Source organism: Triturus cristatus, chromosome 4_1 (assembly GCF_964204655.1).
Source record: "Triturus cristatus chromosome 4_1, aTriCri1.1, whole genome shotgun sequence".
Classification (NCBI taxonomy): domain Eukaryota; kingdom Metazoa; phylum Chordata; class Amphibia; order Caudata; family Salamandridae; genus Triturus; species Triturus cristatus.
Genome location: NC_140585.1, coordinates 200,224,968 through 200,236,487, shown reverse-complemented (window position 1 = coordinate 200,236,487; position 11,520 = coordinate 200,224,968).

Sequence of the window (11,520 nt, the reverse complement as noted above, 5' to 3'; positions counted from 1 at the left end):
GACCCAGCAATTAGGAATCAGGATTTGACACATAGGCATTGCCCGCCCCAAGCAACCCCCACACGATGCTAATTGCTGAGACCCAGGTGGCACCAACATCTCATAGTCTGGGTGATAAACACAGTGGCAGGCAAAAGGCAAGATTGGACGCAAAACAGCAAAGGTGCGCCTGTACAAATAATGAGGTACCAGTGCCCATCCTCAGATGAGTATAACAAGACACACAGGCACTGGCAACTGTGAGTATGAAGAGGGACAATCAGGTCAGGCTGCACAGTGGACACCTGTACATAATAGCACGTCTATATACATGGTGACAGGGGACAATGGCACAGAGCACAACCTACGCTGTAGACAGTGAGAGTGTCCACGTTGATGATGACACAAACAACACTGAGGATAAGGTGCCCCAGGGGACAGTATTGGGCACGCAACTACATGCTACTGAATGGGAATGACTGCTACACACGTCACCATCCCTGCACTATGCGTAGCGCACACTCATGCACATCATGTCACAGGCCACTACATAGGACATGCGCGCTGTAAGGCATGACACATGAGAGACCAACTCCCATGTCTGGAGCCAGCATCAGTGCCAACTGACATGGAACCCACATGCAGTGAACTTGACAGTTCACAGGCAAGGTCCCACAACCTGTTACCCACCACCACCACCCATGATGCTACAGTCATTGTTCTCGTGGACAAAGCGCCAGCCTACATTACCTTGTGAAGGAGTGACTACACACAGACCAGGGAACACATTGCAAGGAGGGGAAGGGTGGCAGGGGCGCTGCGCTACACTTGGGCAAACTGGATGGGCACAGCACCTTTAAACCCTGCCAGTGAATTAATGCCACTGTGCCCTTACAAATGCCGGTGACACACAACAAACGCACATGTACCTACCCCCTTCCGCCTGCTGCATCGCCTGTAAGCGCCTCTCCAGGTCTGGAAAGACCACCGGCAGCACACGCCTGTGGAGGTGGGTCAGACGGCGGCGGCCGCGGTTCTTGTGGCTCTCAGGTGAGTCCCCCAGCAGGAGCCGTGCAATCCTCCGCGTCCAGCACCGGATATCCTGCCAGCGTTTCCTCACCTGGGACAGGCTCCGCCTCCGACCATCCACACGCCTCACGGCACTGACGGCGGTCAGCCAGATCTGCTCCTTGGCAGAGGCGCCTACCTGTGAGGAAGTACAAGTGACACCACATCAATACACCAGCCACATGTCACAGAGAGACATATGTGAACATAATAGCTGGTTACTACATGGCATGTAATGCAGCCAACGCATTGCACCTCTGTCATAGGGACATCATCCTCTGGTGAGGGAAAAGGCAGTACGTGCCATAGTGGGTACTCAGGTGGAATGATGGCAATGTCACAATCAATGATCAAGGCTCACACTGTGCATCACACCCACACCTCCTGTCTCAGGGCACTGCTGGGAGGACTCTGCACACACACCTCCTGTCTCAGGGCACTGCTGGGAGGACTCTGCACACACCCCTCCTGTCTCAGGGCACTGCTGGGAGACATCAGGCACCCCCCCCCTGGTACCCCCCCGACAGTACATGGCATGTGTGTCACACCGGGTCACAATGCCTGAAGACACAGTCACAACATAGGGACAGTCTGTGGCAGTGGCCTATGCACTCACCTGATACCCTGGTCGCCCATACAGCATGGGGTACTGTGGGAGGATCACATCCAGCAGAGCCATGTTCTCCTCCAGGGTGAATGGCTGTGTCCTCTCCACAGCCCTTGACATGGTTCCAGGGAATCAGTAGCAGCAGCTTGGTCGACAAATGCAAAGATGTGCAGGCAAGTAATCCCTCATGGGACCTGGCTGCCTTATATGTGGCCTTCTGCCCAGTCTCATGCACAGGAGTACAGAGTGATTGGTCACTCACATTTGCATCCTATGTTTCCACCAATCCCTTCAAACCTAGCAGTCTGTGGGTTCTCTATCGGTTTCATTCTCCTGCATGATGTCAGCCCCACAAACACATTGCAACAAAGTAGAAGAATTCCAACTGACTTCTGCTGTGCACCTTCCAGAACAAAATCGAAATTTGAACCTGGTCGCCATGACAACCAGCATGCATGTAGGCCTTAATACTTGTCCCCTATGTAATTAGGAGAATCACACACAGGTACGGTGCGTTTCCGGGCCCTAGGGCACCCCAAATGCATGGCAACGGCCCGTACATGCATGCCTACGTTCAAAATCACTATGGTTCTGCACGCGTATGCGTACTCGTTGTGGTACGGACCGTACAAATGCCTGTACGCTCACTATCACTATGGGTCTGTGTACCCGTAGTGATAGTGAGCGTACATGCGAGTGTACGGTCCGTACCACTACGTGTACGCATACGCGTGCAGAACCATAGTGATAGTGAGCGTAGATGCGAGTGTACGGTCCGTACCACTACGTGTACGCATACGCGTGCAGAACCATAGTGATAGTGAGCGTAGATGCGAGTGTACGGTCCGTACCACTACGTGTACGCATACGCGTGCAGAACCATAGTGATAGTGAGCGTACAGGCATTTGTACGGTCCGTACCACTACGTGTACGCATACGCGTGCAGACCCATAGTGAGAGGGCCGTACACTCGCATGTACGCTCACTATCACTATGGGTCTGCACGCGTATGCGTACTCGTTGTGGTACGGACCGTACAAATGCCTGTACGCTCACTATCACTATGGGTCTGTGTACCCGTAGTGATAGTGAGCGTACATGCGAGTGTACGGTCCGTACCACTACGTGTACGCATACGCGTGCAGAACCATAGTGATAGTGAGCGTAGATGCGAGTGTACGGTCCGTACCACTACGTGTACGCATACGCGTGCAGAACCATAGTGATAGTGAGCGTACAGGCATTTGTACGGTCCGTACCACTACGTGTACGCATACGCGTGCAGACCCATAGTGAGAGGGCCGTACACTCGCATGTACGCTCACTATCACTATGGGTCTGCACGCGTATGCGTACTCGTTGTGGTACGGACCGTACAAATGCCTGTACGCTCGCCATCACGATGGGTACACATACGGCAGCACTCCCACAGTGATTGGGGAACATACACAGGCCCTCTTAGCAGCAGTACGCCGGTTTGTACACATCACTGTGGTGATAGTCGACACACAGGTAGGAATAGGGCGGACATACTTGTCCATGGATGGACATACTTGTCCAGGAATGGACATCAAGGCATCGTCTGTGCATTACTACATGTGTGGGGCACAGGTGTGACAGGCTGTGATGTGGAACATGCCTCCTGAGTGGAGGAGGCACCAGATGTATGATGAGATGTGTACAGGTGTACTGTGTGAGGGTGCAATGTGTGCCAGGCATGCCCTTGACTCCTTTGACATGTGTGCATGTCGTACTGCGCACTTGGGGTGAGCGTCACTGGCATGGCACGGACACCAACACACGGAAGTGTCCCATGATGCCCGGTACAGGGGTCATGACACCTGACTTGTCACTACCCACAGTGCACAATGTGACTATGTCATTTATGTGTCCGGGATTTACATCAGGTTGATGTTGTAGCACCCTCAAAAGCTGCAGCCGTTGCAGCAACCAACATGTGTCTGTGTGTAGATTGTCATTGCACACTGTTCCGCACACCATGCCACATGTGGTATCTGATGTGAGGTGCACATGTATGCATGGGACACGGAGTAGCGTGACAAGGCCATGTCAGCATCCTCACAAGGAATGTGTGGTGAGTCATGACATGTGCACCTTCATGGCAAGGTGTGTGGGCAGGCCTAGTGTAATGTCATGTGACCTGTGGCTCCGGTGTTCCGCTACCAGTCTCTACAATCGGCATCCTACTTCTGCTGATGTGTGGGTGTATGTCACTTCTGTCTTGCGTCGGGCTGTTCACTTGCACTGGGACACAGCTATTCCCATGGCGTGGCATGGGGAGGTTCTCAATCACCGTGTGTAGCTGGGTCTTGGAAGGAGTGTCACCTTGCATCCATACGTGTCCTGGGCATGTAGCACATGCCTGACTCCCTATGTGGCATGTGTGTATTGGCAGATTTACATGTGCTCAGTAGACATGAGTTGTTCTCGTAGTGCACTCACTCTTCCTTGTCACTTCCAAATTACTGCAGAGCGCCTCCTGTTGCCCGAAGAATTCCAGACTTGGCCACCATGCAGGAGAATGACAGGATCCGGCTCTACCGCTTCACCCAACTGTTGATTCTGGAGCTGACGGCGAGACTGGCACCACACCTGCAACCGCAGCACAGGTATCCTACGGCACTGACACCCCAGCTGAAGGTAATGGCTGCCCTACATTTCCTTGCCACGGGTACCTTCCAATATACCATAGCTCATGTTGGTGGCATGTCCCAGAGCATGTTCAGCGGTGTGCTGCATGATTTCTTGGAGGCCATGTTGATTCACCTGGATGACTTCATCAAGTTCCCAACCCCTGAACAGATGACTGAGGTCAAACGTGGTTTCTATGCCCTGGGAGGGATGCCCCATGTCATTGGGTCCATAGATGGGACACATGTAGGTTTGGTACCACCACACGCACGGGAGGTGGCGTACCGCAATCGGAAGCACTACCACTCCATCAATGCCCTTGTGGTGTGTCTGTCCAACATGGTGATTTCACATGTCTGTGCTCGTTTTCCAGGATCAGCACACGATGCCTACATCATGAGGCGTAGCGGGATGCCTGATATGATGATGCAGCTGCGCAACGAACGTGCATGTGTTGTTGGTGGGTACAGTCTGTCTGTCCTGTATTCTGTTTGGCCGAGCAGCACTACCGCTTCGCCTGTTCTAACGATATCCATGTGCTTTCCATTTAGGGGACGCTGGCTATCCCAACATGCCTTGGCTGCTGACACCTCTCCGCAACCCCATCACGCCGGCCCAGCTCCGCTACAACACCGCCCATGGCCGGACAAGGCGAGTGATAGAGAGGACGTTTGGCATGCTGAAGAGCCGATTCCGGTGCCTCCACAAGACCGGCGGCGCACTCCCATATGCCCCGGCGAAGGTCTGCAAGATCTTCATGGTCTGCTGCATGCTGCACAACATGGCAGTTGAAAGAGCTGTGCCCCTCATCCTGGATCAAGATGACGAGGACCATCCACCCGTGGAGGACGAAGGGCTTGGCAATGGGGCTAGTGATGTGGAGGATGTGGAGCCGCAAGAGGACATCCGGACTCGGCTCATACGCGACTTCTTTGCTTAGTGGTGAGTACCAGGGTCTGAGTGTGCACGCATTGGTCCCCGTGTGGCATGCGTTGTGATGTGTGTCTCCACCTGCATGTATGGCACGTGGGTCAGAGGTGTGTGTGGGTGTGTCACTGGAGTGATGGTGGCAGTGATGGTAGTATTTCCCCAGACATAATTGTGACCTAGCATGTTGTCATACATACATGTGTCGAGTACATGCACATGCAAGTGGCTGTGCTTCTTGTGGCTGACTTCTTGTGTGTCTCTCTTCCCCAGGTACCTGCGCATGCCGTTTGCTGGTTGCATTGTTGTGGCACTGCTATTCCTCATGGACATGGCATCGTGGGCTGACTCAGCGTTACAGGCACGGACACGTTTGGAAGTCTCCATGGGGTAAGGGATGCATCTGGGGTGTATTGGGTGTGGCAGTTGTTCACGATGTGTGCACACTGCCCCGGTCGGGGTTTGGGTCCTCTGCAGACATGTGGCATCCCCATGGGACACGACATGCAGCTGGGTACACCTGAATAGATGGCCTGCCTGGTTGTCAGTCATCAGTGATGGGATGGTGGATTGTGATGAAGGCATCAATGTGTGTGACACTGCCCTCGGACACATACGGTTAACATTGTCTTGACATGGCGTGGGACTTCCACATCAGCGGATGTATGGTGTATGGCAGGCTCTCCGTGAGCAGCTGTGGGTATTTAGCTATTATCCGACACTTGTGTGCCAGTTCCATGGCTATCACGCATTTGTGCTGCAGAAGGGGGGTGCCAGTGTTGGAGCCACATGTTACTCCACATGATGTGTTCATGTGTACTTCAAGTTGCCTCTGCAATCCCAAACACATGACTATTAAAGGTGTCCCTATGCCTCCAAGGTGCCTCTTCTCAGTCAATGCTGGTGTGTTGGCACGGTGCATCCTGCATGTCTGGCATGGTATTCCCTGATTGTGGCTATGTGTCAATGTGTCGAGTGGCAAGATGCAAGCTGTGTGTGTGTGCTGAGACTGTGTAATGGGCATGATGTCCATGACTGTGTGGGTATTGTGACATGTGCCATCCCCATGCATCCAACGTTGTCCATGACCCCATTCTCTGCATCCACCGGACTCAAGCTTGCAGGACATGGTTCTGCCACCTGTCTACACGTACCTGGGTGCCCCCCAGGACACGGGCCAGGATCCCTGACCTCTGCGCATGACTGTTGCTGTACTCAATGTGTCTGTCAGCACGGTTGTTCGGCCACCCCCTCAGCTGGTTCTGACCATCACGGGTGTGTATGGTGCTCCATGTCTGTCTTGCCTAGAAAACTGTGACCCATGTGTCCTGTGCCAGACTCAGGCCCCAGGGTGTGGATGGTTGAAGTGAACAGATGACTCAGGCATGTTTAGACTGTACAAGACACATGTTAGGTAATAATGCTACCAGCAGGCATCTACTCTTAATAGTGTGATTTATTATTGGGGGGGGGGGCCAAGTGAGGGCCTTTCCGGGATTAGGGAATCCAAAGTTCAGTAGGGGAGTTGGTGTCCTTGCCATTGGAAATCCTCAGAGTCCATGCCACAGTCTTTGTCAACATTGGTCAGCCAGTGACCAGCAGGGCCATGTGGCAGAGAATGTCTCTTGATGCTGTGATGCTGTTGCTCCAGTGGGCCAGGTGCCAGGCCAGGTGTCCTGGGAGATGGTGATGTGGCAGCCACCCTCACGGTCCTTTCCGTGGACGACCCGGCTTCCTGCGGGGAACCTCAGCAGCAGGCCGTGACGACGTCTGGGATGCTCCGTCGGATGTTTCCTCCTCCTCCTCATGATCCCTCCCTGTGGGTGGTGATGTTCTCCGCCTTCTGGCACAGGGAGGGTCGGCCATGGTGTCGGCCATCCGACGGAGTTCAGCGTGAATCCCCTGGGACGCCGTCACTTGCTCAGCCTGTCTGTCCTCCATCCTCCGTTGGTGTAGCTGTAGACAGGCTATTAGCTCCGCATGTTGCTGGGCCTGCTGGACCTTGATCCCCTCGAGGACGGACACAACCTGGGCCATGCCCGTGGTGTCCTGCCGGTATGAGTCCAGGATGTTACGGACATGGGAAAATACCGGATCCCCAGCCAACTGGTCAGGCTCGCGCCTCCGCCGCTCTCCACTCCCACCACCCCTGCCCACTTGCGTCTGGCCTGCACTTGTGGGCACATGGGGTCTCCGGGACCCCTGAGGGGTGGCATTGGCGTTGTCGCCTGCCTCCTCCTGGGTGCCCGGGACACCGTGTCCCTCCTGGCGAGCCTGGCTGCATTGTGGTGTTGGGGCAGGGATCCTGGGTGTCTCCTGGGATGTGGCAGGAGTGGGGGTGGTGGTTGGCACGGTTGTACCTGACGCAGGTGCTGCAGGTGGTTGGACACCAGAGGGGCCAGGTCGGTCGGGGTCGTCCGCAGAGTGGTGAGAGTGGTCGCTGCCGGTGGGATCGGTCTCCTGCAGATCCGGGTCCTGTGAGTGTTCCCCCCCAGTGTTGGGGGGTGCAGCACGACGTTGACCTGTGTGTGAGAGAGACAATGTTACTTTTGATCCATGCAACATCCATGTTGCATCCGTTACAAAGTTGGCACATTTCCTCTTGGAATTAGGATCTGTCTTGCATTCCACTCACAGTGCACTTGTGCATGTGTGTGTCCCTTGGGCACCAATTTGGCCCCTTTAACTATGTGTGGCACAGTCTTACTTGCTGCGTCAAGTGTGACTGCAGTCAGCAGTGGAGTGTGCATGTGTGCCGAGCTATGCGTTTGCGCCTTCCTTGTAGCACTGTACATGTGCACATGGAGTGGATCCACACACTCATATGATGCAGGTGGCTGTCCTTGTGCTCGTGTACAGGTTGTAACATGGCCCTGCGTTTTGCCATGATGAAGAGGGGGGGTTCTGGCACTGGGCACCCTTGTCTACATGCACGCAGTCCACCTGCTGACGAGCAGACATTCCCACACACCAAAGGACTGATTTGCTCTCCCTGTGTCTCCCTCCTTCTCTGTCCCCCTCTCCCTCCCTCTCTGTCCCCCTCTCCCTCCCTCTCTGTCCCCCTCTCCCTCCCTCTCTGTCCCCCTCTCCCTCCCTCTGTGTGTCAGCCTCCTCCCTCTGTCCATCTTCCTGTGTCTCCCTCCCTCTCTGTCCCCCTCTCCCTCCCTCTCTGTCCCCCTCTCCCTCCCTCTCTGTCCCCCTCTCCCTCCCTCTCTGTCCCCCTCTCCCTCCCTCTGTGTGTCAGCCTCCTCCCTCTGTCCATCTTCCTGTGTCTCCCTCCCTCTGTGTCCCCCTCTCCCTCCCTCTGTGTGTCAGCCTCCTCCCTCTGTCCATCTTCCTGTGTCCCCCTCCCTCTCTGTCCCCCTCTCCCTCCCTCTCTGTCCCCCTCTCCCTCCCTCTGTGTGTCAGCCTCCTCCCTCTGTCCATCTTCCTGTGTCTCCCTCCCTCTCTGTCCCCCTCTCCCTCCCTCTCTGTCCCCCTCTCCCTCCCTCTCTGTCCCCCTCTCCCTCCCTCTCTGTCCCCCTCTCCCTCCCTCTGTGTGTCAGCCTCCTCCCTCTGTCCATCTTCCTGTGTCTCCCTCCCTCTCTGTCCCCCTCTCCCTCCCTCTCTGTCCCCCTCTCCCTCCCTCTGTGTCCCCCTCTCCCTCCCTCTGTGTCCCCCTCTCCCTCCCTCTGTGTCCCCCTCTCCCTCCCTCTGTGTGTCAGCCTCCTCCCTCTGTCCATCTTCCTGTGTCTCCCTCCCTCTGTGTCCCCCTCTCCCTCCCTCTGTGTGTCAGCCTCCTCCCTCTGTCCATCTTCCTGTGTCCCCCTCCCTCTCTGTCCCCCTCTCCCTCCCTCTCTGTCCCCCTCTCCCTCCCTCTGTGTGTCAGCCTCCTCCCTCTGTCCATCTTCCTGTGTCTCCCTCCCTCTCAGTCCCCCTCTCCCTCCCTCTGTGTCCCCCTCTCCCTCCCTCTGTGTCCCCCTCTCCCTCCCTCTCTGTCCCCCTCTCCCTCCCTCTCTGTCCCCCTCTCCCTCCCTCTGTGTCCCCCTCTCCCTCCCTCTGTGTCCCCCTCTCCCTCCCTCTGTGTCCCCCTCTCCCTCCCTCTGTGTGTCAGCCTCCTCCCTCTGTCCATCTTCCTGTGTCTCCCTCCCTCTGTGTCCCCCTCTCCCTCCCTCTGTGTGTCAGCCTCCTCCCTCTGTCCATCTTCCTGTGTCCCCCTCCCTCTCTGTCCCCCTCTCCCTCCCTCTCTGTCCCCCTCTCCCTCCCTCTGTGTGTCAGCCTCCTCCCTCTGTCCATCTTCCTGTGTCTCCCTCCCTCTCAGTCCCCCTCTCCCTCCCTCTGTGTCCCCCTCTCCCTCCCTCCGTGTGTCACCCTCTGTCACCTTGGCCCAGCTTCCTGGGCACACACTGTTAGCAGATCTTTGAGTGGCCCTTGGCCTGTTGATGTGAGTTTGTTTCTGATCTCCAGGCACCCATTTTGTCTGCTGTGTGTCTGTGCGCTGCTGCTGTGGTGGTGTGTGCTGCCACTCTTTCACACTGTTGGCTGTTCATTAGCTGCTGGCATGTGCAAAACAGTGCCTTCACCCCCATGTGTTGATGCAAGGCATCCGCCATTTGCTGGCAAGTCATTCCTGTGTTGGGACACAGTGTTTGTCTGGCTGTGACCTAGGCCATATGGGCAGAGGGCATTGTTGTCTGCTTTGGAGTCGCACTATGTGATTCTTGGTGCCCACACTCCCGCCATCCGGGTTACCGTGTCATGTGTTGTTGTCTTCTGTGGCCTGTGACTTGACATTGTCCAGCTGGGTGCATGGGGCATGGTGGCAGCAGTGGCATGTGCCTGCTCATGGAGTGTGGTTGAGTAATGCGATGGCTTGTGGTGTTTGCGTGCCTGTTATTAATTTTGGTTGTGGTTGCAGTTCCCCCCATGTGAGGTGCGTTGTTTGTGTACTCACCCGGGTCTCGGAGTCCTTCTACTCCTTCAACTGCCTCCACCGGCAGTATGGCCATCACCCTCTCCTCCCAGGGATGGTACTGTACGGGTCTGCGGGAGGGCCCTCCTCCGGTGGCGTTGGCCTGGTCGTGTTCCTCCTGTCTCTTGGCTCTGACCCTCCTCCGCAGATCGTACCACCTGTTCTGGCAATCCTGCTTGGTCCTCCTGGTGTCCGCAACAGCATTCACAGCATCGACGATGGTCTGCCACATGGCTGTTTTGGCTGCCTGGCTGGTGCTTCTGACCAATGTTCCAAAGATCTGTGGCTCGACTCTGAGGATTTGATCAACAAGGACCTCCAACTCTCGGTGACTGAACTTTGGATTCTTGGTAGTGGGCATGGTGAGGGGTGTGGGTGGGGATGGTGTGGGTGTGGGGGGTGTGTGGATGTTGGGGGGGGGTGTGGATGGTTGTGTGTGTGTGTGAATGTGATGAGAGGGTGTTTGTGAGGGTGGTCGTGTGAAGGTGTGCAAGTGTAAGATGTGGTGTCGCTTGTAGTCTGGTTCTGTGGTGTCTGGCAGCAGTGGGTCTGTTGCAAAGGCTCATGGTTTGTGTGTGTGGGCCCTTTTTATTGGTCCATGGGTGGGTGTGGCAGTGTTTGAATTTTGGGTGGGTGTGTTATAAGGAGTGGTGGTGTATTGGGCCTCTGTTTGTTTTTGACAGTTGCAGGTCAGTGATTGTGTTATTTTAGTGGTTGTTGGCCATGTTTAGTGGCTGTGTGCCTTTCGAATGGTGTATTGTTGAGTTGTTTTGTTTTGTCCTTGTTGTGTACGTGCGTTTTGAGCGTGTGTACGGTGTGTACATGGGCCATTTGGTTGTACGATTTGGTCCTTGTGTGTGGCTTTGTACGACTCGTACATGCGGTTGTGATGTTGGGGCATGGGGTGCGCTCCGTACTTAGGAGGTTGTGTTGGGGGTGCGCCAGGAACGTACTGGGGTTGGGGTACGACTGGAACGTACTGGGGTGTACATAGACGGTGGTACGACACGTACAGGGGTGGGGGGGTGTACATAGACGGTGGTACGACACGTACAGGGGTGGGGGGTGTACATTGACGGTGGTACGACACGTACAGGGGTGGGGGGGTGTACATTGACGGTGGTACGACACGTACAGGGGTGGGGGGGTGTACATTGACGGTGGTACGACACGTACAGGGGTGGGGGGGTGTACATTGACGGTGGTACGACACGTACAGGGGTGGGGGGGTGTACATTGACGGTGGTACGACACGTACTGGGGTGGGGGTACGACTGGAACGTACTGGGGTGTACATGGACGGTGGTACGACACGTACAGGGGTGGGGGGGTGTA